Source organism: Scyliorhinus canicula, chromosome 16 (assembly GCF_902713615.1).
Source record: "Scyliorhinus canicula chromosome 16, sScyCan1.1, whole genome shotgun sequence".
Taxonomy (NCBI): Eukaryota; Metazoa; Chordata; class Chondrichthyes; order Carcharhiniformes; family Scyliorhinidae; genus Scyliorhinus; species Scyliorhinus canicula.
In genome coordinates, this window is record NC_052161.1 from 104076164 (window position 1) to 104102190 (window position 26027).

The following is a 26027-nucleotide window of genomic DNA, read 5'->3' on the forward strand; positions in this document are numbered from 1 at the left end:
AGCGCTATTTTTTAATTAAAAAAAAAAATTTAGAGTACCCAATTATTTTTTCCAATTAAGGGGACAATTTAGTGTGGCCAATCCACCTATCCTGCACATCCTTTGGGCTGTGGGGGTGAAACCCACGCAGACACGGGGAGAATGTGCAAACTCCACACGGACAGTGACCCAGGGCTGGGATTCAAACCCGGGTCCTCAGCGCCGTAGGCAGCAATGCTAACCACTGTGCCACCGTGCTGCCCTGACACAGCGCTATTTTAACGTCGGTATATAAATGCAAGTTACTGTTGCTCCCGGAGAAGCAGTGTTAAACGAGCAGAGACACCAGAGCTGGAACAGAATAGGCTAGCACTGGGGGAGGAGGGACTCTGGCACTGCAACACATGGGTGGAAGCAATGGATGCATGTATCTCCAGGAGATTTCTGAAGAATTATCTACGCCCACTCATTTTAAAAAGCATCCCTTGGATGCCCTACACAACAAGAGCTTAACTAATTAGTGCACAAAGCACTGAGGTATATCAGATTAAACATAACAAGTACAACTACATTACATGAGTGAGCGCAAATGCTCAACACTGTCATTACCCTCCAAATTTGAAATAAGGACAATTTAGTCCTTTAAAGATTAAAGGCATTTAATTGAGTGTCAAATCCTGAGAGTGGATGAGCAAATTTAGAATTTAAGGAAGCTTTACGTTTTGTCCGGCTTTATGCAGGTTGCTTGTGTGCAGGACTCAAAAGGAAAGACTTTTTCATCAATGTGTGAAAGTCTTTCAAATTCTCTGGCTCGAACCCCAACACCCTTTCCTTCCCCTGAGGCCTAGTTTGCAACTGCCAGCCCCCCCTCCCTCCGTAACCTTGGCAAGTGTGTGTAGGCCTCTCTCAGTGGCTGTACTGCAGAGCACGCACCATCCCATATTTATTCTGCTAACCTGCTCTGGATCATTACCTCAGAATGGCCCATCCGAAAATGTTCAAAGGAGCCAAGGCTTGCCCCATTAACTTTAGAAGCCGATCGTTGTGCGGCTGGAGGTTTTGAAGTGATGTCTTTGTTTGGTTAACCCATGTCTTTCAGGGTCTAGCCATATATTTCTCCTTCCAAATTAAATGGTGAGGGAACTCTTCGCTGCCTCATTCTTTGTGTTGTCGCTCTTGACTGTCACCGGAGTGTCACATGGTTCTTTTTGTGTTGACAGAAGTGAGAACTTTCCCAGGAGTTCTTCAAATGGCAACGTTTATGAAATCAGTAGTCCAGTGTATTCAGATTAGTTTTTAACTGGGAAAAATTCAGGCTTGCGTCTTCAGCATATGCTGTATTTAATTATTAAGATGCTTCAGCAGCACCTTCCAATCCTATGACCTCTGCCACCTAGAAGGACAAGGGCAGCAGATGCTTGGGAACACGCATCACCTGCATGTTCCCCTCCAAGCCACGGACCATCCTGACCTGAGAATATACCGGTGTTTCCTCACTGTGGAACTCCACCCTGCCTCCCCCCACCCCCTGCCCCATTCCGCCTCACCAATGGCACCCTGCGTTTACTTACACCACCTAGGCTACAGAGGTTCAGGAAAGCAGCTCGTCACCATCTGCTCAAGGACAATTAGGTTGGAAAATAAATGCTGACCTAGTGAGCGACACCCACAGTCTCATGAAAGGAGAAACAGGTGCTGCACTTACCTCAGATTGGCTGATAATGGCTTTCTGGAAGGCCCCCACCCACATGGATGATCAGGGCAGCCAGTATTTTCACCTCTAGTGAGTTCCATCCAGAGGTTTCTGATTGGGCATCGAACCATTTCCAACAGCTGACTCTAATCTCAGCTCACACCCTTGAGGCATAACCTCTTTTTGGGTCATGTTCTGCTGAGGTACACAAAGGATATGTACGTAACACTATGTATTATCAGGCCTTGAAAGATCACCACCTATGAGTTTGACTAATATGGGACTTCATCTCCTCTTGTTCCTTTCCTCCACTTCCAAACTCTTTGTCATGCATACGCAGCAACATCCAACTCAGGAGCAGGAATGGTCTGCTCTGCCATTCAATAAGATCATGGCCTGTCTGATTGTGGCCTCAACTCCACATTCCACCTACTCCCGATAGCCTTTGACTGACTTGTTATTCATGAATCTATCTATCTCTGCCTTAATATTATTCAATAACCCTGCCTTCACTGCTCTCCGGAGAAGCGAGCTCAAAGATTCACAACACTCTGAGGAAAATAAATTCATCCTACCTTTGTCTTAAATGGGAGAGCGCTCATTTTTAAATAGTGAGCCCCAGTCTCTCACACAAGGGGAGTTCAGCATCCTCCCTGTCAAATCCTCTCAGGATCTCACAGTTTCAATAAAATCAAATATTAATGTTCTATCTCCAATGGATACAGTCCCAGCTTGTCCAGCCTTTCCCCTAGGATGATCTCACCCCAACCCCGACACCAGTGGTGGGATTCTCCCAGCCCTGCGCCGGGCCGGAGAATCCCTGCGAAGGGGCCATGCAGTGCTGAGAATCGGCGGCATTGGCACCAGCGTGGTTGGCGCGGCGCCGGTCGCGTGCCACTCAACGCGGCTGGCCCGCCGATTTTCCAGCCCGAATGGGCCGAGCGGCCGTAGGAAAAGAGCCGAGTCCTGCCGGCGTCATTCTAACCTGCTCTGGGCCGGCATGACATCGGCGTGTAAGGGTCGGGTGGAGGCCTGGGGGGGGGGGGGGGGGGGGGAGAGGGGGGTCCGACCCCGTACGGGGGCCTCCGACGCAGCCTGGCCCGCGACCGGGACCCACCGATCGGTGGGCTGGCCTTTGTGGCTGGGGGCCTCCTTTCCTATGCGACGGCCCCTGTCGCCCTGCGCCATGTTGCGTCGGGACCGGCGTGTTGAAGGAAGCCACTGCGCCTGCATGCGTTGGTGCCCGTGCCACTGCGCATGTCCTCATTGGCGCCGGCCCAATAGCGCATGTGTGGATCCTGCGGCGCACAGCACATCTGCAGCTGGAGCGGCGCGAACCGTGCTGGCCCCCTGTAGAGTCCAGAATTAGACGTGGAAGCGGCCGTTCACACCGTTGTAAAATGCGATGGCGTTTACAACGGCGTGGACACTCTGCCGCAGGATTGGAGAATCCCGTCCCAGATATCAGATAAATGAATCTTCTCTGAACAGCTTCAAATGCATTTACATCCTTTCCTAAGTAAGGACACTAAAACTGTGTACAGTAGTCTAGATGTGGTCTAACCAACAGCATGTACAACAGGAGCAAAGCATCCCTACTTTTATATTCCATTTCCCTTGCAATAAATGACAATATTAAGAGATTCAACTCGATATCCATTCTGGAGAGTTCACCTAAACACTTCACTGTCAATTCAAAATTCCTCCGAACTTTGACGAAGTTATCCAGACTCGAAACATTAGCTCCCTTCTCTCTCCACAGATGCTGTCAGGCCTGCTGTGATTGTCCAATTATTTTCTATCCATTTCGTTCCCTCCCAACTTGCTGTAATATGACTTGAAGGGTGCAGCAAGCCACCACCAAAAGGAAATGTGTCATGTGACACCCAGTCTCAGTTTCAATTTGGCCTCTGATCAGACGACACACGCACAGCATAGCTCTGTTGTCTCCAAGCTTTCTACCTTTTTTTACAACTGTTCTCATGTGCCGAGTCTAAATAAATGAAGCCAATAGTGTTTTCCCAAATAATTATTAATAATAATCGCTTATTGTCACAAGTAGGCATCAATGAAGTTACTGTGAAAAGCCCCTAGTCGCGACATTGCGGCACCTGTTCCGGGAGGCCGGTACAGGAATTGAATCCACGCTGCTGACACTGTTCTGCATTACAAGTCAGCTGTTTAGCCCACTGTGCTAAACCAGCCCCTCTGAGTTTCTGAATGATTAATGCTTTTATATCAATATGACAACATGACAATGTTCAACATTCAAACTGCTGGCTCCCTTAGATGCTTTGAGTAGGTGAACTGAAAAACAGTTGGCAATCAGATAATTCCTGAATACATTTGCCGATTACATGTGAGCTACTGTGAAATAAAATTAACAGATAGGAGCAATACCACTTGAGAGAACTATAAAGAAAGCAATGATATTTTGATAGTGCCTTTCACATCTTCAGGACATCAGAAAGGGCTTTGAAGCCATTGTGACATCGTTCAAGTGCAGTCGCTGTCACATACAGTGTAGGTTAATGGATAATTCTGGATAGCCCTCCACCAGTGTTGCCCCAGACTTTCCTTTAACCGTCAAATTACTCCATTTATTTCAATACAGGCTGGAATGTCACAGTATTCTCTCAATTAATACAGAGCTTCCTGCCTTGGAAATATGCTCGGAGAAGAAAGAGTTGCATTTATATAGTGCCTCTTCTAGCATGATCGCAGGATATCACAAAACGTCTTACAGTTAATGAAGTAACTTTGATGCGTAGTCATTGGCATAATGTTGAAAACATTACAGTCAAGATCCCACAATCAGCAATGAGGTGATATATGCATTTTGTAATTTCCAATGGCATTCAGCCTTTGGGCTGCAAATATGTTTTGTTAATGAATTAAATCAAATGACCATTTCTTTATATAATAATTGGGTTTCGCGGATTTCGGGTCATCAATCCATACTGATTCCCCTGACTGGAGTTCTGTTAAATCATACACTCTACAGTGTTGATTATCGTTACTGGTTCGACTGACATAATATTCATCCCCCTTCTTCCTCACTCCCTCTGTATCCGATTCTTTGAGTTATGTCATAAGCATGTGTTATGTTCGCAGTCGTCTTCCCGTGAAAAATCCGGCCAACAGCAGACCATTCAGGAGTGGTGTGGAACGGTAACTGAGCAGTTCCAAGTTGATGTTGTCATTTAAGGAGACATTTAATCTCAATACATTTGGAATGATACTCAACAAGAATGAGTTGTGCCTTCCCTTTGAGCTTGAAAAGATTCACTCCAAGGTGTTTCTCTGGGATGGATAGGAATGAGGATACCATCAGTGGTTCTCTTTACTTGCGATGGATTGCACAGGTGGTGCAGATCAAAATAATTTGCTCCAATGATTTTGAGATCGGAGTCATAGAGCTTTACAGACCATCGGCCCATCTGCCATCCGTTAAGCACCTATCTATTCTCATCCCATTTTCCAGAACTTGGTTCATAGCCTTGTATGGTATGGTGTTTCAAGTGTTCATCTAAATGCTTTTTAAATATGGGGATTCCTGCCTCTCCCAGCCTTTCAGGCAGTTAGTTCCAGATTCCCACCACCCTGTGGATGAAAAGGTTTTTCCTAAAGTCCCCTCTACATCGCCTACCTCTTAACTTAAATCTATGCCCCCGGTTATTGACTAAGGGGAAAGGCTTGTTCCTCTCTTCCCCATCTATATCCCCCATAAATTTGTACACCTCAACGAGATCCCCACTCAGCCTTCCCTGCTTTAAGGAAAACATCAGCAGCCGAATCAACCTCTCTTCATAGATCAAACGCTCCAGCCCTGGCAACATTGTGGTGAATCTCCCCTGCATCCTTTCGAGTGCACTCACATCCCTCCGAAGGTATGGCAACCAGAACTGCACACAGCACTCCAGCTGTGGCCGAATGAGCATTTCATACAGCTCCATTATTTTTTTTTTAAAACAATTTTTATTGAGAAATTTTGATTTTATACAACATTGACGCACCTTAGTAAAATACCGAAAATAACAATAATATTAACAATCATATACATTCGCCCCATCCCCATGAACAACCCAGCATTTTAACAACAATGCAAATTAACACACTATAAAGTTACAGAATAAACACTACAATAATGCACCCCCCCCCCCCCCCCCCCCCCGGGTTGCTGCTGCTATTGACCCAATTACCTATCTCTGAGCCAGGAAGTCCAGAAAGGCTGCCATCGTTTATAGAACCCTTGTATTGATCCTCTCAGGGCAAATTTGACCTTTTCCAATTTTATAAATCACGCCATGTCACTGATCCAGGTCTCCACGCTTGGGGGCCTTGCATCCTTCCATTGTAACAGAATCCTTCGACGGGCTACTAGGGACGCAAAGGCCAGGACACCGGCCTCTTTCGCCTCCTGCACTCCCGGCTCTACCGCAACTCCAAAAATCGCGAGTCCCCACCCTGGTTTGACCCTGGATCCAACCACCCTCGACACCATTCCCGCCACCCCCTTCCAGAATTCTTCCAGTGCTGGGCATGCCCAGAACATATGGGCGTGGTTCGCAGGACTCCCCGAACATCTGGTGCACCTGTCCTCACCCCCGAAGAACCTACTCATCCTAGTCCCGGACATGCGGGCCCGGTGCAGCACCTTAAATTGGATGAGACTAAGCCTCGCACATGAGGAGGAAGAGTTGACTCTCTCCAAGGCCTCCGCCCAAGTCCCGTCCTCTATCTGATCCCCGAGTTCCTCCTCCCATTTAGCCTTCAGCTCCTCCACTGACGACTCCTCCACCTCCTGCATTACCTTATAGATGTCAGACATCTTCCCCTCTCCTACCCACACCCCCGAAAGCACTCTGTCCATCGTCCCCTGCGAGGGCAGCAAAGGGAATCCCTCGACCTGTCGCCTAGCAAACGCCTTTACCTGCAGGTATCTGAACATGTTCCCCTGGGGAAGGCCAAATTTATCTTCCAGTTCCCCCAGGCCCGCAAACCTCCCGCCAATAAACAGGTCCCTCAATTTGCTGATGCCCGCCCTTTGCCACCCCCTGAATCCCCCATCCGTGTTCCCCGGGATGAACCGCTGGTTGCCACCCAGTGGAGCCTCCATCGAGCCCCCTGTTTCCCCCCGATGCCGTCTCCACTGTCCCCAGATTCTTAGGGTCGCCGCCACCACCGGGCTCGTGGTAAACCTCTTAGGGGAGAGCGGCAACGGTGCCGTTACCATGGCACCCAGGCTCGTACCTCTACATGACGCCATCTCCATTCTTTTCCACGCCGCCCCTCCCCCCTCCATCACCCATTTACGCACCATTGACACATTGGCTGCCCAATAGTACCCCAGAAGGTTGGGCAGCGCCAGCCCGTCTCTATCCCTTCCTCGCTCCAGGAACACCCTCCTCACTCTCGGAGTCCCATGTGCCCACACAAAGCTCAGAATACTGCCGGTCACTCTCCTAAAGAAGGCCCTGGGGATAAATATGGGCAGGCACTGAAAAAGGAACAAGAACCTCGGAAGCACTGTCATTTTGACGGACTGCACCCTCCCCGCCAACGACAATGGCAGCATGTCCCACCTCCTGAACTCCTCCTCCATCTGATCTACCAGTCTGGTAAAGTTATGCTTGTGGAGAGTCCCCCAGTCCCTGGCCACTTGCACCCCCAGGTACCTAAAGCTCTCCCCTGCCCGCCTAAGCGGGAGCCTACCAATTCCTTCCTCCTGGTCTCCAGGGTGCACCACAAACACCTCGCTCTTGCCTAAGTTTAATTTATAACCTGAGAAGGTCCCAAACTCGGCTAGTAACTCCATCACTCCCGGCATCCCTCCCACCGGGTCCGCCACATACAGTAACAGGTTGTCGGCATACAACGACACCCTATGTTCCTCTCCACCTCGCACCAAGCCTCTCCACCTCTCTGAATCTCTCAATGCCATCGCCAGTGGCTCTATTGCCAGTGCAAACAACAAGGGGGACAAGGGGCAACCCTGCCTGGTCCCTCGGTAAAGCCGGAAGTACTCCGACCTTCTCCTATTCGTGGCCACGCACGCCATCGGGGCCTCATATAGCAGCCTTACCCATCTAATGAATCCTTCACCAAATCCAAACCTCCCCAACACCTCCCATAGGTACCCCCACTCCACTCTATCGAAGGCCTTCTCCGCATCCAGCGCCACCACTATCTCTGCCTCCCCCTCAATCGCCGGCATCATAATGACATTCAGCAATCTCCGCACATTCGTGTTCAGCTGCCTTCCCTTCACAAAACCTGTCTGGTCCTCATGCACAACCCCTGGCACACAGTCCTCTATCCTGGTGGCCAGGATTTTTGCCAGCACCTTAACATCCACGTTGAGGAGAGATATGGGCCTGTATGAACCACACTGCTGGGGGTCCTTGTCCTTCTTTAAAATTAACGAGATCAGCGCCCGTGACATCATCGGGGGCAAAGTCCCCCCTTCCCACGCTTTGTTGAGTGTCCGCACCAGCAAGGGGCCCACTAGGTCCACAAACTCTTTATAAAATTCCACCGGGAACCCATCCGGCCCCGGTGCCTTCCCTGACTGCATCTGCCCGATCCCCTCAACTAGCTCCTCCAGTTCAATCGGCGCACCCAACCCCTCCACCTTCTCCTCCTGCACCTTCGGGAAAGAAAGCCTGTCAAGGAACCTCTCCATTCCCCTCCTCTCCCCCGTTGGCTCCGACCGGTACAGTTCCCCATAAAAGTCCTTGAAGACCTCATTCACCTCTACCCCCTTCCGCACCACATTCGCACTCTTGTCTCTCACTCCAGCAATCTCCTTAGCCGCATCCCGCTTACGGAGCTGATGTGCCAGCATCCTACTCGCCTTTTCACCATGTTCATACACTGCCCCTTGTGCCTTCCTCCACTGTGCCTCCGCCTTTCTAGTGGTCAGCAAATCAAATTTAGCCTGCAGGCTGCGCCTCTCCCCCAACAGTCCCTCCTCTGGTGCCTCTGCATACCTCCTGTCCACCTCCAGCATCTTCCCCACCAGTCTATCCCTCTCACTCCTCTCGCTCCTCTCCCTGTGTGCCCGGATGGATATCAGCTCCCCACGAATCACTGCCTTCAGGGCTTCCCAGACCATCCCCACCTGAACCTCCCCCGTATCATTCACCTCAAGGTACCCCTCAATACTTGCCCGGACCCTCCTACACACCTCCTCCTCCGCCAACAACCCCACATCCAACCGCCACAACGGACGTTGGTCTCGCACCTCCCCCATCTCTAACTCTATCCAATGCGGAGCGTGGTCGGAGATTGCAATGGCCGAATACTCGGCCTCCTCCACTCTCGGAATCAATCCCCTACTCACCACGAAGAAATCTATCCGAGAGTAGACCCTATGTACGTGGGAGAAGAAAGAGTACTCACGCACCCTCGGCCTCACAAACCTCCATGGATCCACCCCACCCATCTGGTCCATAAACCCTCTCAGTACCTTGGCCGCCGCCGGCCTCCTACCCGTCCTAGAGCTGGACCGATCCAGTGAAGGATCCAACACCGTATTAAAGTCCCCCCCTATAATCAGACCTCCCACCTCCAGATCCGGGATCCGTCCCAACATACGCCTCATAAAGCCCGCATCGTCCCAATTTGGGGCATACACACTAGCCAGTACCACCTTCTCTCCTTGTAGCCTGCCCCTAACCATCACATACCTACCCCCCTTATCCGCCACCACCTCCGATGCCTCAAACAACACATTTTTCCCCACCAGAATCGCCACTCCCCGGTTCCTCACATCCAACCCCAAGTGGAAAACCTGCCCCACCCATCCCTTCCTCAGGCGGACCTGGTCCGCCACCCTCAGGTGGGTCTCCTGAAGCATTGCCACATCCGCCTTTAGCCCCTTCAGGTGAGCCAGTACCCTCGACCGCTTTACCGGCCCATTCAACCCTCCCACATTCCAGGTGACCAACCGGATCAGAGGGCGTCCCGCCCCCCTCCCCCGTCGGCTAGCCATAGCCCGTCGACTGCCCGCCCCAGGCCAGCATCCCCTGCTCGACCCCGTCCCCATAGCGACAACCCCTCACCTCTGTCCCCCCAGCCCCCACCAGCTCCTTCTTGACCCTACCAGCAGCAACCCGGTATTCCCCTTTCCCCCCTCCCTTCCCCCCCAGGCTAGGAACCCTCCCAGCCGCGAACCGTCCTCCATTGTACTTCCGTGGGTCAGCTAACTTCTGCTGACCCCGGAAACTCCCGCCAATAGCCCGACCCCTCCCGAAGTGGGATCATCCCCCAATCTATCCCTCCTCCTGGCACCGCTCCAGCGCGGGGAAGAACCAGTTAAGGCCCCACCTCCCCCGTCACCGTCTCCGCCCCCCAGCCCCGCAGCGCGGGGAACCAGAGGAAAGCCCGCGCTTTCGCCCTGCCCCACCACACCTTTCTGACGCCGCTCCCAAATATCAGCTCCCCTCTATACCCCCACTCCGACATAGAATACAACATACCCCCCCGACCCGCCCCTCAAGATACACAGCCCAAACAATGTCCCACAGCACAAAAACAAAAACATAGCAGAACAACCCCTCCGTAAATAACCATATCAAAATTGCAAAAGTACTAAAACAAGAAGAAAAAAACCGAAGAAAAAGAGAACACAGCAACAGCAGAATCCAGCACTAATATCTTACAGCTGACCTCGCAACCCCCAACCCCTAGTTCAAGTCCAGTTTCTCCGTCCGCACGAAGGCCCACGCCTCCTCCGGGGACTCGAAATAATGGTGCCGGTCCAAATACGTTACCCACAGGCGCACGGGCTGCAACATTCCGAACTTTATCTTTTTTCTATAAAGCACCTCTTTCGTCCGATTAAATCCGGACCGCCGCTTAGCCACCTCCGCACTCCAGTCCTGGTAGACCCGCACTACCCCATTCTCCCAATTGCTGCTCTTCACCTTCTTGGCCCAGCGCAGCACGCACTCCCGATCACTGAACCGGTGGAACCTCACCAGCACCGCACGCGGGGGTTCATCTTCCTTGGGCCTCCTGGCCAGCACCCTGTGCGCTCCCTCCAGCTCCAAGGGCAGATGGAGAGACCCGGCCCCCACTAGCGAATTCAGCATTAAAGCCACATAGGCTGTCAGGTCCGATCCCTCTAGCCCCTCCGCAAGGCCCAAGATCCGCAGGTTTTTCCGCCTCATGCGGTGATCCAGCTCCTCGAAGCGTTCCTGCCACTTCTTGTGGAGTGCTTCGTGCCCCTCCACCTTACTCACGAGGACCACGGCCTCCTCCTCTCGTTCAATGGCCTGCGTCTGCAACTTCTTGATGGTAGCACCCTGGGTGGACTGAATCTCTGACAGCCTTCTGTTCGTTTCCTGCAGAGAGCTCAGTACTTCATCCTTGAATTCTTTAAAGCAGCGCAGGAGATCAGTTTGTTGTTTCTGGGCCCAGAGTCTCCGGGCGAAATTCTCCGCACCCGCGGAAAGTCGGCAAACCGTCGTAAAAATCGGGACCGTTTTACGACGGTCGCGAAGGCTTCATTTCCCGACGGATTCACTTCCTGGAAATGGGCTAGTAGCGCGGCCGCGTCAATTACGTGCCTGATGACGACGGAACGCGACGACGACACGATCACGCCCACGTGACGCCGCCCGACGCCGTAAAAAGGCGCTGGCGACCACAGAATCTGTCGGGCAGGATGTCGGAGCCGAGGAGAGCTGCTCCTCGCTTTGTAGATGCAGACGTCGAGGCGCTGCTCGATGCCGTGGAGCAGAGGAGGGGCATCATCCGCCCGCGGAGAGGGCATCGCCAACCTGCCAGCACGGTACGCCAGGCCTGGCGTGACGTGGCTGCTGCCGTCAGTGCTGTGGGGCAGACCCCTCGCTCAGCAGAGCAATGTCGAAAGAAGCTACACGACCTCACCAGGTCTGCCAGGGTAAGTGCCATGAGGGTGCCCCCTAGTCACAACCATCCCTCCCCCTTAACTGCCCGGGGGAGGGGGGGGGAGAGGGATTGGGGCAGAGTTATTTGAGGGTGGTTCACAAAGTTGTCACAGACCCAGCGCTCTGGCCCCGAGGAGAGATGCAATATTCTGATGACAACTTGCCCCCCCCAAACTGTGCCAGTATCTGAACGGACTGCTGATACCTACCGTTTTGTAATGATCTACCTATGTTCCCTCCCCCAACAGGCCAAGGCCGGTCATAACCACCGTGAGCGGCACAAGACTGGAGGGGGTTCGCCCAACATGCACCCCCTCAGCACCTTTGAACAGAGGGCACTGGACCTTGTTGGGGGGTCTGCCACCCGCGATATCGCGCAATGCGAGGTTGGCGGAACTGCAGCAAGTGAGACAACCCTCCCTGACAAACCCCCCCCCCCCCCCCCATCCTCTGTCCCTTCACACACCCTGCCCACTGGGACACCTCCCCCATCCTCTGTCCCTTCACACACCCTGCCCACTGGGACCGTCCAGCGGCCTGCCGAGCAAATCGAAATAACGCGTCTCATTCTCTTCCCTAGGACGTGATGCCCAACGACCAGGTCCGTCTGGCTGCAGACGGAGACAGGAATCTGCCGCCACCTCACCCGGGGCCTCACAACAGAGGGTGCCCGATCAGCGGGCAGCCCTATCCGCCCCAACCCAATCTGCGGACCAGGACGCACAGAGGGTTCGAAGTCCACCACCACCACCAGAAATGGCCAGGGACAACCCTCCTGTCGCTGAGCAGCCCCACACCATGGACGAGGCCCTAAGCATTGAGAGCGTCGGGCTTGCGGCACTGCTTTCTCCCACCACTTCCATCATCCCAGAGATACACACCCCGGCGGGCCTATTTAGTGATGAGTCTCCTGGGGCACAGTCTGGTTGGCACATCACAGATGAGCAGGTACAGCAGGTGGAGGTCGGAGCAACAGAGGGCCCGGACTCGCGGAGGCCAGACCAGGCCCAGGATGCAGCTGGCTCCCAGACGTTTTCTGAGTTCCTGGAGTTTCTCAACCCACCCGCACAGCCGATGCCTCAGGAAACCCAGGGAAACAATGACGGGATGAGGGCTTCCTTCCAGACTCTGCAGAAGCTGTTAGAGGAGTCGAACCGCGTCCAAGAGCAGGGAGTGGTGCCGCTCATGGCAGAGACCCAGTCCGACACCGCACGGGTGGCATCCGCGGTGGAGGCAATGGGTCAGGTTATGCAAGACGTTGGGGTTAATGTGCACGCGTCATCCTCGGCCCTGGACAGGGTTGCCCTCTCACAGGCAGCAATGTGCCAGAGCCAAAACAACATTGCCGGCGCCCTGCGGGCCATGGCCGAGTCTCAGCAGGTCATTGGCCAGTCGCAGCACGCCATGGCACAGTCCCAGCAGTCGATAGCACAGTCCCAGCAGTCGCTGGCACAGTCCCAGCAGTCGCTGGCACAGTCCCAGCTGTCAGTCGCGGAGACCATCAACCGCCTGACACATGTGCTGGATGGCGTCGTGCACACACAGGTTGAGATCGCACAGTCCCTGGCGGGAATGTCTAACTCCCTGGACTCCGTCTCTGCAAACCTTCGGATCCTGGTGGATACCGTTGCAGGCCTCCAGGACTGGCAGCGCCAGGTGTCGGTGGTACGACGGGGAACCTCCCCGCTCGCACCTCTGTCCCAAAGTGAGGCCCGGGGGCCACCGGGCTCCCCGAGGGAGGAGGAGGTTTCGGGGCCCGTCCCATTAACTCCATCACGGGACGTCCCGGAATTCTCGGCCTCCCCCCGTCCCATCCCTGATGCATCGGGTGGGCAGCAGACAGAGCAGGGTGGCACAATGTCACCCGAGACGCCCGCAGAGCAGCCTGGCCCATCAAGGCCGGGTCGCCCCAGGAAACGCATAGCCAAGGAGAAACGAGTCGAGGGGGGCGATTCGCAGCAATCCTCCTCCACTCCTGCTGTATCATCTGGGGATTCACTTAGACGTAGTGGTAGGGCCCGTAAGGCAACTAAGATAGACACTGAGTAAGTTGGCACGGGTGAAGGGCACAGTTTAGTTGTAGGGGCTAGGGCACCTGTAAATAATTGTTAATATTAAACGCACTGTTCCACCTTACTTGTAATACCGTGTGATTGTTCCACAGCCACAGGAATCGTGATGGTGACCGAGTGTCGCTGGGGGTGACGGGTGGTGAAACCTCGGTGCCGGGTGTGCAGTCCCTGCCCCTACCCCCCTCCCACAGCTAGCCCACGCGGGCACGTGATGGAGTGTCAGTGACAAACTCAGCGGCCACCAAGGTGGATGGTTCAGCTATTGCCATGGGTCAGACTCTCTCTAACGATTCTGAGCTCACAGCTCTTCGCAGAGCGGGCTGTCATCATTCCACATGGCACTGATCACACCCGCTGACACAGCCATCAATATTGTGCCATACCGTCTGGACCCAGTGATAAGCGTCATGTCGAAGTGGAGCAGTGTACACTGAGGGGGGGGTTGTGGTGGTGGCAGTTGTGTGGTGACCCTCTGCATGACTAGCGATGCAGGTGGTGGTTTGGTGTTCATCGGGGACGTCACATGCGATGCGTGAACCGTGCTGCCATCAGGGCGTTGCGTGCCCGCCGTCCTTGCCGGGTCCGTCGTGCTGCCTCCTGGACATCACCAGCACCTGGGTCGTGTCTGCGTGCTGCGCCCGCCACTCCGCCAGCGTCCTCCTCCTCCTCCTCCTCCTCCTCTGTGCTGGCACCACTGCCACTAGCTTCTCCCTCCGCCTCCTGCAGCAGGTCATCTCCCCTCTGCATCGCGATATTGTGCAGCGCACAGCAGACCACTACAATGCGAGCGACCCTGTCGGCCTGGTACTGCAGGGCCCCTCCGGAGCGGTCCAGGCACCTGAATCTCATCTTCAGGAGGCCAAGGCAGCGCTCCACCACACCCCTGGTTGCTGCATGGGCCTCGTTGTATCGTGTTTCCGCATTGGTCTGAGGCCTCCGTATAGGCGTCATCAGCCAAGACCTCAGCGGATAACCCCTGTCACCTAGCAACCAGCCCCTCAGCCGGGGGGGACGTCCCTCAAACATCGCAGGGATGAACGACTGCGCTAGTATGTAGGAGTCATGCACACTCCCTGGGAACCTTGCACAGACGTTCATGAACCTCATGTGGGGGTCGCATACCACCTGGACATTAATGGAGTATGTCCCCCTCCTGTTTGTGAACACTTCCTTGTCCACAGCAGGCGGGCGCATGGGGACGTGAACACAGTCGATTGACCCCTGAACCCTCGGTATCCCGGCCACACTGGCAAATCCACGGGCTCGTGAGTCTTGACTTGCTTGGTCCTCGGGAAAGGTGATGTTGCAGTCCGCGATGGCATAGAGGGCGTCGGTCACATCCCGGATGCACCTGTGCACCGATGACTGGGAGATCCCAGAGACGTCCCCGCTCGGAGACTGGAAGGAGCCGGTAGCATAGAAGTTCAGAGCGACCGTCAGCTTGATGGCTACCGGGATCGCGTGTCCTCCCCCCGTTCCACGTGGGGCGAGGTGCGACAGGAGTTGGCAGATATGTATCACCGTCTGCCTACTCAGCCGGAGTCTTCTCCTGCAGGTGATGTCCGGCATTGTTAGGAAAGAGACCCGGACACGGTACACCCTCGGCTTTGGTCGTCGCCTCTGACGCCGTGGCTGCACCCTCACTCTCTCCTCTTCCTCTTCCTCCTCCTCCTCCTCCTCCTCCTCCCCCCCCCCCCCCCATGCTGCTCGACGACTGGCAACTCCTCGGCCCTTCCCTCTGCTGCTGCAGCTGGCCCTGCAGCCACTGCGGGTTGTGGCTGTGGATGCTGCTGCATCTCCAAATCCAGTAGAGCGGCCCCAACCACTGCGCAGAACATAGGCGTTCTGTTCACAGACATTGTGCTAACCTACAGAAGGGTGGTGGGAGGCAGAGAAACGGAACATGTTAGACGGACGTTAGTCGACACCTCGGCAGCCGTCAGCCATGGGATACCAGTGTGTCCCGGTGGCCTGGTCGCGCTGCTGACACGCGGTCAGCCTAACCCCTGGTCACTTTCTGCATCCAACGGCCAGTAAACTATGGCCTCCTCACGGGTGCGTCAGTGGCCTATGGCCGGAAGCCACAGGGGAACCAGCGGCCGTGTCCTCGTCACCTGCACACCATGGCATGCTGGCAGACATTTTGTTACGGGGTTGGACGGCTCACTCTCTACCTAACCCCCCCCCCCCTCCGTCGCCCCCCACTGCCCCCTCCGTCTCCCCCACTTGCCCCCTCCGTCTCCCCCACTGCCCCCTCCGTCCCCCCCCCTGCCCCCTCCGTCCCCCCACTGCCCCCTCCGTCCCCCCCACTGCCCCCGTTCTGGACCCCCTCCCGTTCCCAGGGATGCCTTCCCCGTTGTGGCCAGACTCGAGCGGTGCGCTGAACGGTGCGCTGAGCGGTGCGCAGAGTGGTGCCCTGACCTCCTCCAAGCAGTCGTCAGCCAGGCCGACTGGTTGACGAATTTAAAAAGCAGGTGTGTTTCACGACGTCCAAACAGGGCGCCATGACGTCGGGACTTCGGCCCATCCGGGCCGGTGAATAGCGGGGGGGCTCTCAGTGGCGATTCTGGTCGTCGCAGGGGCGGGAAGGAGGCGTTTGTCGGGAAACGCGACTCCGACAATTTGCGGGGTTCGGAGAATAGCGGGAGGGCGTCGGAACAGCGTCGCCGTAAAAATTTCCGACGCCCGCTATTCTCCGAACCGTCGTGAGTCCGGAGAATCGCGCCCTCCATTCCTCTGGAGCTCTGTCGGTGGCCATCTTGGATCCCTTCCCCCGTTTTTTCTGAGGAGCTGCTGCTGTTTTTTCCACCTTTCCACTCCGAGTTCGAGGCATGGACTGCAGGGAAAATCGTTCAGCACACCTTTCCCCCACCGGGAGACGTCGAAAAATTTCCGTTTTGGGCTCTCAAAAGAGCCGAAAAATCTCTTTAAAACGGGAGCTCCCAAATGTGTGGCTTACTGCTGCATCACAGCCACCGGAAGTCCCATACAGCTCCATTATAACCTCCCTGCTTTTATATTCTATGCCTCGGCTAGTAAAGGCAAGTATCCCATTAGGGCAGCAGGGTAGCATGGTGGTTAGCATAAATGCTTCACAGCTCCAGGGTCCCAGGTTTGATTCCCGGCTGGGTCACTGTCTGTGTGGCGTCTGCACGTCCTCCCCCTGTGTGCGTGGGTTTCCTCCGGGTGCTCCGGTTTCCTCCCACAGTCCAAAGATGTGCGGGTTAGGTGGATTGGCCATGCTAAATTGCCCGTAGTGTCCTAATAAAAAGTAAGGTTAAGGGGGGGGGTTGTTGGGTTACGGGTATAGGGTGGATACGTGGGTTGAGTAGGGTGATCATGGCTCGGCACAACATTGAGGGCTGAAGGGCCTGTTCTGTGCGGTACTGTTCTATGTTCTATGTTCTATATGCCTTCTTAACCACCATATCTACCTGTTCTGCTGCCTTCAGGGAACTTGCACCCCAAGATCCCTCTGGTCCTCTGTGCTTCCCAGCATCCTATTGTTCATTGTGTGTTCACTTGTCTTGTTAGTCCTCCCAAAATGCATCACCTCACACTTTTCAGGGTTAAATTCGATTTGCCACTGTTCTGTCCATCTGATCAGCCTGTCTATATCAGCCTGTAATCCTTTACTCCTCGTTATTTACCACACCACCAAATTTCGTGCCATTTGGGAACTGATCATTTACGTCTAGATCATTAATGTTCACTCAACAGCAAGGGACCCGGCACCGATTTCTGCGGTACACCACTGACTCAGGCTTCTAGTCACAAAATCAACCTTCAACCATTACCCTCTGCCTCCTGACACTAAGCCAATTTTGGATCCAATTTGCCAAATTGCCCTGGATTCCATGGGTTCTTTCCTTCTTGATTAGTCTCCCATGCGGGACCTTGTCAAAAGCCTTACTGACGTCCATGTAGACTACATCAACTACACTGCCCTCATCTACACATCTGGTCACCTTCTCGATAAAAGCAATCAAATTTGTTCGACATGTCACCCTGACAAAGTCATGTTGAGTATCCTTGATTAATCCTTGCCTCTCCAAGTGGAGATTAATTCTGTCCCTCAGAGGTTTTTTTCCAATAATTTCCCTATCATTGATGTGGCCTGTAATAGTTTGTTTTTCACTACTTCCCTTCTTGAATAATGGCACCACATTAACTGTCCTCCAGACCTCTGGCACCTCTCCAATGGGCAAAGAGGATTTGAAAATTAGCATCAGAGCCCCTGAAATCTCCTCCCTTGCCTCACATAACAGCCTGGGATACATCACATCTGGGCCTGGGGATTTACACGCTTTTAAGCTCACTAAAACTGTCAATACCTCCTCCCTCTCAAAGCTAATCTGTTCAAACATAGCACAATCCCACTCCCTGATTTCTATACTTACATCATCCTTCTCCACAGTGAACACAGATGCAAAATACTAATTTAATACCTTACCTACATCTTTCAGCTCCACATATAGGTTGCGATGTTGGTCTCTAATGGATCCTACCCTTTCTCTGGTTACCCTCTTGCCCTTAATAATCTTAGAAAACACCTTGTGATTTTACTTTATTTTACCCACCTGTGTTTTTTCATGCCCTCTCTTTGCTCTCTCAATTTCTTTTTTGAATATCCCCCTGCACTTTTGATAGTCCTCTCGGGCATTCACTGTTCTGAGCCCCCTGAGTCTGCACTAAGTCTTTCTTTTCCTTATCCAATCCTGTCTATCCTTTGGCATCCAGGGTTACCTGGACTTGTTCGTTCCACCCTTTACATTTATGGGAACATGTTGACATTGTACTCTCTCTATTTCCTTTTTGGAATGAATCCCATAGTTCTGATGTGGATCGGACCTCCAAACATAATTTTACACTATAACACAGCACTTTATAATGCCCGGGCATCCGCTAGTTTACTCACTGAAGCATCTTGAGTTTGAGGACTCTGGGTGTGACCAATCTCTCATCATAAATCAGCAAGTTATCTCCAACATTGAGATGCCTCCGTTGCTCGAAGTGTGTCTTTGAGTTAAGGTTATTTGAAAGTATTCTAACCATCTATTGATGCGCTATTCTTCTCATTTCGGCACATCCTTCAGCTGCTTTCGCACTTATTGAATTCCATCTTGTCTCTGTGTTGTTGCTGGTGGAAATGCTGTGGCGAATGAAGTATGCGACACCACACCTTCAACATAATAGATGCCCTCTTGTTAAGGCTTTTCAACAGGAATGCGTGCTAATGCATCCAATTGTTGTTAGTTTTATGCCTAAGGCATAGTCAGCAGTGGCATCGAATCTAAGTCTCAACTGAAAGCATTGGATTCTTGGCAGTATCTTTGCTAATTCTTCAATATTTAATTAGGTAACCAATGGTTTGTGGTCAGCCTCAACGTCAGATCCAAGACAAAGTTGGCAAACTTTTCAATAGCTCTAGAAGCTGCTAATGCTTTTACAATTACAGTAAATAGTTGTTCCACGTCCATCAATGACCAAGAGGTTTACATAGATACATAGAAGATAGGAGCAAGAGGAGGCCTTTTGGCCCTTCGAGCCTGCTCCGCCATTCATCACGATCATGGCAGATCATCCAACTCAATAGCCGAATTCTGCTTTCTCCCCATAGCCTTTGATCCCATTCTGCCCAAGTGCTATATCCAGCCGCCTCTTGGATATATTCAAAAGTGCTACATCCAGCCGCCTCTTGAATATATTCAAGATAGAACACTGATTTGCGTTTCCTAGCTCACTGAATTTGAAACAATACTATTCCTAATACAGTTGATGATGCATCTGTGGGAATAATCTGAGGCAGTTTTAGATCATAAGCTGATATGTAAGGTGGAATGAGCATATCTTTTATCTTTTGGAATGAAATTTGTTCTTCACAACAGGTGTCAGATTAGTTAAGAACTTCCCGAGTTGGTTGACCATTCTTTTTAATAGTTTTAATTAGTGTCACAAGTAGGCTTACATGAACAAAATTACTGTGAAAACCCCCTAGTCGCCACATTCCCACGCATGTTCGGGTACACTGAGGGAGAATTCGGAATGTTCAATTCACCTGACAAGCACATCTTTCGGGACTTGTGGGAGGAAACCAGAGCACCCGGAGGAAATCCATGCAGACACAAGGAGAACTTACAGACTCCGCACAGACAGTGACCCAAGCGGGAATCGAACCTGGGTCCCTGGCGCTGTGCAGCAATCGTGTTAACCACTGTTTGCATCCAATTTTAGAAAGAATTATGCTTTTTGCTAGCATTGCCAGACTGTAGTCCACACACAAACGCCATTGGCTGGATCTTTCTTTCCACTGTTTTGTTTAGCTGGGCGAGGTCAACACAGCCCAACACAGGCCACTGTGAATCATTTGGTTTTGGTGCTTGTGCAGTTGCAGATTACTCCCTGATGCAACATTGATTCAATTAATTTTGTCACCTCTTGGAAAATTGGGAAATCTTGGAAAATCACATCAATGTGATGTGGTAGACCTTTTTCAGCTTCCTCAGACTCCAAAATATGTCTGGAAAATCTATCCTGAATTCATTTGGTTTGGCCTTGGCATCATAATGCATCTATTTTAGAGATGAATTGTAGATCTTAGCATGTTTTATGGCTTAATAGTGAACTTACATTGTTTCATAGTGCAGAAGGAGACCATTCCCCCACCCTATCCCCATAAGCCCACCTACCCTATTGCCACATGGCCAATCCATCTAACCGGCACATCTTTGGACTGGGGAAGGAAACCGGAGCAGTTGGAGGAAACCCATGCAGACACGGAGAAAACGTGCAAACTCCACATGGACAGTTACCTCAGATCAGAATCAAACACGGGTCCTTGGCGCTGTGAGGCTGCAGTGCTAACCATTGTGTTGTCTTGCTGCTGATGGTCTTTCTGCCTTCCTTGTTGACTACATAACCTTTGAGAGCATTAATCCTCCCTCAACTGTAGAAAATCTGACAAAGTCTCCTTGGAGACTCCTACAACAATGCAATTCCACAGTAATTTGACTTTAAGGACTCCATATTCATAATTCCCAGCTAGTCAACATAAATCATTGATGAGTGAATCTAAACTCTTTCCCAATATTTTTCTGCATCTACTGAACTCTGCCCTTTCTATAATGGTGGTCCTCATGAGGCTGAAATAAGTATCAGATGTTCTGGTAACATCTTCAGATCCCCGTCTCTTTGTTTATGCCCTGTCTGACTAGTATGTCATCTGCATTACTGCCTATGGCATAGAGAAGGGCACTGACCTGTTTCTTGTGGCCTCTTTAATAGTCTCAAAGTGTTTCTATAACAAGTAAACCTACAATGCCAGTTCTGCCACTTCTTGATGGGAACCGAGCCTTCGACGTGTTCATAGCTCTCTGACAAGAGTCAGATTTTCTCCGTTGCTTTTCTTCACTCTAACTTTTCTTCAAGTTCTGTTGCTATTTTCCCCCTGTCCCGAAGTCCTTTCTCTTGTTGCTTTATTTGACACTTTGTTTGATGCTTTTTCCGGTTGTCTTTTCCGCTTTCACCATCTGTTGCTACCATCGTGAATGTTAGATGAGGTTGCCTTTGGCCAGGATCAATAGAGATTGCTAGAGGCAAGGCTGTTGGCAAGCTTTTTTCTGCCAACCATGTACAGGACAATGTTTGGCATGAGGCTTCACATGGCACTATCTCTCGGCATGCTCTGTCATCATGTGATTTTATGATGTAGACGGTCTATTTACATTTCCAGTATTAACCCGTTACACGACACTGCCCAGGAGTGTTAGCCTTGATCTTTGGAAAGGTCACCCATTATGAGAGGTTACCTAGAATTAGTAGGTCTCTCAGTGTTTTGGCTATATCACTCACGTCATTGAAGTGACCCTGGAAGGAAGGAAACTGAAAGGTCTCTGAATGATAAAATATCAAAGTTATTTCTAGTTTAGAACTGATCTTTAACGACCTATTTTACGAGGGATGGCTTGGAGCATTGAACAGCACTCCCTCCCCCATCACACAATCTTTAAGTCTGTACTATGACAGACAATGTGCAGCCATGTCAATAATGGATGGTGACTGAGGTTCACGATATCTACCAGCCAGATTCTTTGTTCAATTTCTGCGTGGTTTCGTTTTTTACAGCTGATTGATGAAAGATAGTAAAATGGTCAGTTTAGTCTATGAATTAACTGCCCAGAATGAAACCCTGAATGAAGTTCTGGATCAACAAACTTACAATAAATGATTAAAATGAAATATAAATGCCAGAGCACACCCTGAAATCAATTGCAGGAGAACAGCTTGGATAAGTGCACAGGTTTACCAAATTTCAAATGAATCTTATAAATGTGAATATAATAACCAATCAGCATTGCTATTTCTTTGCCAAATTTGGAAGGAAATTCTGTCCACTACAGACTCAGGTCTGAATGATGTCTGCTTTGGGATTTTCCCAAACCGGAACATTTTAAAAGGCTTTTGTTCAGTGTTATCTAAAATCTGACGTGTCTGAAATTCTTCGAAAACATCACTAACTTTGGGTGAAATTCACCGAAGACCAACGTGACGCCCATTACCGGCGGGCAAAAGCGGCGCTGGTGACTCCGGCGTCGGGGCCTGCTTATAAACCCTAAATCTCCCGTCCCAAAAGGGCCAGCAGTGAGTGACGCTGTATGCGTCAGTTTCACCCGCTGCGGAAGTGGCGCGTCGGTTGATGTCGGGCGACATCATCAACGCCGCCCGGCGTTGGAGGGGGGAAGGGGTGGGGGGGTGGGTTGCGGCGTTGGGGGGATGGGTTGCGGCGTTGGGGGGGTTGCGGCGTTGGGGGGGGTTGCGGCGTTGGGGAGGGTGTTGCGGCGTTGGGGGGGTTGCGGCGTTGGGGGGGGGGTTGCGGCGTTGGGGGGGTTGCGGCGTTGGGGGGTTGCGGCGTTGGGGGGGTTGCGGCATTGGAAGGGGGTAGGGGTGGAGGGGGTTGCGGCGTTGGGGGGGGATTTGCGGCGTTGGGGGGGTTGTGGTGTTAGGGGGATTTGCGGCGTTCGGGGGGTAGGGGTGGGGGGGTTGCGGCGTGGGGGGGTTGCGGCGTTGGGGGGGTTGCGGCGTTGGGGGGGTTGCGGCGTTGGAGGGGGGTAGTGGTGGGGGGGGTTGCGTCGTTGGGGGGATGCGGCATTGGGGGGGTTGCGGCGTTGGGGTGGTTGCGGCGTTGGTGGGGTTGCGGCGTTGGGGGGGTTGCGGCGTTGGGGGGGTTGCGGCGTTGGGGGGGTTGCAGCGTTGGGGGGGTTGCGGCGTTGGGGGGGTTGCGGCGTTGGGGGGGTTGCAGCATTGGAGGGGGTAGGGGTGGAGGGGGTTGCGGCGTTGGGGGGGTTGCGGCATTGGGGGGGGTTGCGGCGTTGGAGGGGGGTAGGGGTGGGGGGTAGGGGTGTGGGGGGTGTAGGTGTGGTGGGGTGGGGGGGTAGGGGTGGGGGGTAGGTGTGGGGGGTAGGGGTGGGGGGTAGGTGTGGGGGGTAGGGGTGGGGGGGTGGGGGGGGGTAGGTGTGGGGGGGTAGGGGTGTGGGGGGGTGTAGAGGTGGGGGGTGGGGGGGTAGGGGTGGGGGGTTGGGGCGTAGGGGTGGGGGGTAGGGGTGGATGGGGGTAGGGGTAGGGGTGGGGGGTAGGGGTAGAGGTAGGGGGTAGGGTGGGGGGGTAGGGGTAGAGGTAGGGGGGTAGGGGTAGGGGGTTGGGGTAGGGGTCAGCGACGTGCGGGGGGGGGGGGACGGTGCCTTTGCCCCGGGCATCCATTGGATGGGGGCATCAGCAGATCTTCCTCAAGGCTCCCCTTCCTCCCAGCTGCCTTGTCTTTGTTTGAGAGAGAGAGAGAGAGAGAGAGGGAGATTGTGGGGACAGACAGAGAGAGAGACAGAGAGAGGAAGTCCCGTCCGTCCTCTGGCTGAGAGCAGGGCTTTGGTGAGTATATTGCAATCTGCCTAAACCCAGGAATATTGCCTGGTTAGAATGCAGAGGGAAATGCTGGGATCCCGGGGTGGGAGATGTGTCTGGATTTGTCTATTTCAGCTTCAGCCTCTGCGATTTCAGGTCAGTTTCACAACAACAGGAAAAACGCGCGGAGAGAGAGGGGAAAACTTTTGGCAAAGTTTCTAGGTTCTGCCTTTATAATTCACAGCGCAGAAAGGGTTCTGCGCTGTGAATTATAAAGGCACCTTTTCTAATCCTGGGGAGAAACAACCTTTTGAAGAGTCTGAGGAAATAAGCAGGAATTTGGATTAATTCTGCCTCTCCACCCCCTGGGCCTCTTTCTCCTCCCTCCCCCTTTCTCCTCTCTCTCTCTCACATTCTCTTCATCCTGCCCTTTGTTCCAGAGCTATTTGATCCCCCTGTGCACTGGCACAGATTTACAGTGCGGTTTAGGTTCTGTGTTTACCCCAGGTGTGGGGGCGGGGAAAAGAGGGATGGATGAGGTTAGATGGAGGATGATTTGGGAGGGGGTGGGGGTGGTTCAATGCAGTGCCCCTGAGGAATGCCGAACCCTCCCTCTTTTCCCCGCGCCCACACCTGGGGTAAACACAGAACCTAAACCGCACTGTAAATCTGTGCCAGTGCACAGGGGGATCAAATAGCTCTGGAACAAAGGGCAGGATGAAGAGAATGTGTGAGAGAGAGAGAGGAGAAAGGGGGATGGAGGAGAAAGAGGGAGGGAGGAGAAAGGGGGAGGGAGGAGAAAGAGGGAGGGAGGAGAAAGGGGGAGGGAGGAGAAAGGGGGAGGGAGGAGAAAGGGGGAGGGAGGAGAAAGAGGGAGGGAGGAGAAAGGGGGAGGGAGGAGAAAGGGAGGGAGGAGAAAGGGGGAGGGAGGAGAAAGGGGCAGGGAGGAGAAAGGGGGAGGGAGGAGAAAGAGGCTGAGGGGGTGGGGAGGCAGAATTAAGTGATGAGTCTCCTGGGGCACAGTCTGGTTGGCACATCACAGATGAGCAGGTACAGCAGGTGGAGGTCGGAGCAACAGAGGGCCCGGACTCGCGGAGGCCAGACCAGGCCCAGGATGCAGCTGGCTCCCAGACGTTTTCTGAGTTCCTGGAGTTTCTCAACCCACCCGCACAGCCGATGCCTCAGGAAACCCAGGGAAACAATGACGGGATGAGGGCTTCCTTCCAGACTCTGCAGAAGCTGTTAGAGGAGTCGAACCGCGTCCAAGAGCAGGGAGTGGTGCCGCTCATGGCAGAGACCCAGTCCGACACCGCACGGGTGGCATCCGCGGTGGAGGCAATGGGTCAGGTTATGCAAGACGTTGGGGTTAATGTGCACGCGTCATCCTCGGCCCTGGACAGGGTTGCCCTCTCACAGGCAGCAATGTGCCAGAGCCAAAACAACATTGCCGGCGCCCTGCGGGCCATGGCCGAGTCTCAGCAGGTCATTGGCCAGTCGCAGCACGCCATGGCACAGTCCCAGCAGTCGATAGCACAGTCCCAGCAGTCGCTGGCACAGTCCCAGCAGTCGCTGGCACAGTCCCAGCTGTCAGTCGCGGAGACCATCAACCGCCTGACACATGTGCTGGATGGCGTCGTGCACACACAGGTTGAGATCGCACAGTCCCTGGCGGGAATGTCTAACTCCCTGGACTCCGTCTCTGCAAACCTTCGGATCCTGGTGGATACCGTTGCAGGCCTCCAGGACTGGCAGCGCCAGGTGTCGGTGGTACGACGGGGAACCTCCCCGCTCGCACCTCTGTCCCAAAGTGAGGCCCGGGGGCCACCGGGCTCCCGAGGGAGGAGGAGGTTTCGGGGCCCCGTCCCATTAACTCCATCACGGGACGTCCCGGAATTCTCGGCCTCCCCCCGTCCCATCCCTGATGCATCGGGTGGGCAGCAGACAGAGCAGGGTGGCACAATGTCACCCGAGACGCCCGCAGAGCAGCCTGGCCCATCAAGGCCGGGTCGCCCCAGGAAACGCATAGCCAAGGAGAAACGAGTCGAGGGGGGCGATTCGCAGCAATCCTCCTCCACTCCTGCTGTATCATCTGGGGATTCACTTAGACGTAGTGGTAGGGCCCGTAAGGCAACTAAGATAGACACTGAGTAAGTTGGCACGGGTGAAGGGCACAGTTTAGTTGTAGGGGCTAGGGCACCTGTAAATAATTGTTAATATTAAACGCACTGTTCCACCTTACTTGTAATACCGTGTGATTGTTCCACAGCCACAGGAATCGTGATGGTGACCGAGTGTCGCTGGGGGTGACGGGTGGTGAAACCTCGGTGCGGGTGTGCAGTCCCTGCCCCTACCCCCCTCCCACAGCTAGCCCACGCGGGCACGTGATGGAGTGTCAGTGACAAACTCAGCGGCCACCAAGGTGGATGGTTCAGCTATTGCCATGGGTCAGACTCTCTCTAACGATTCTGAGCT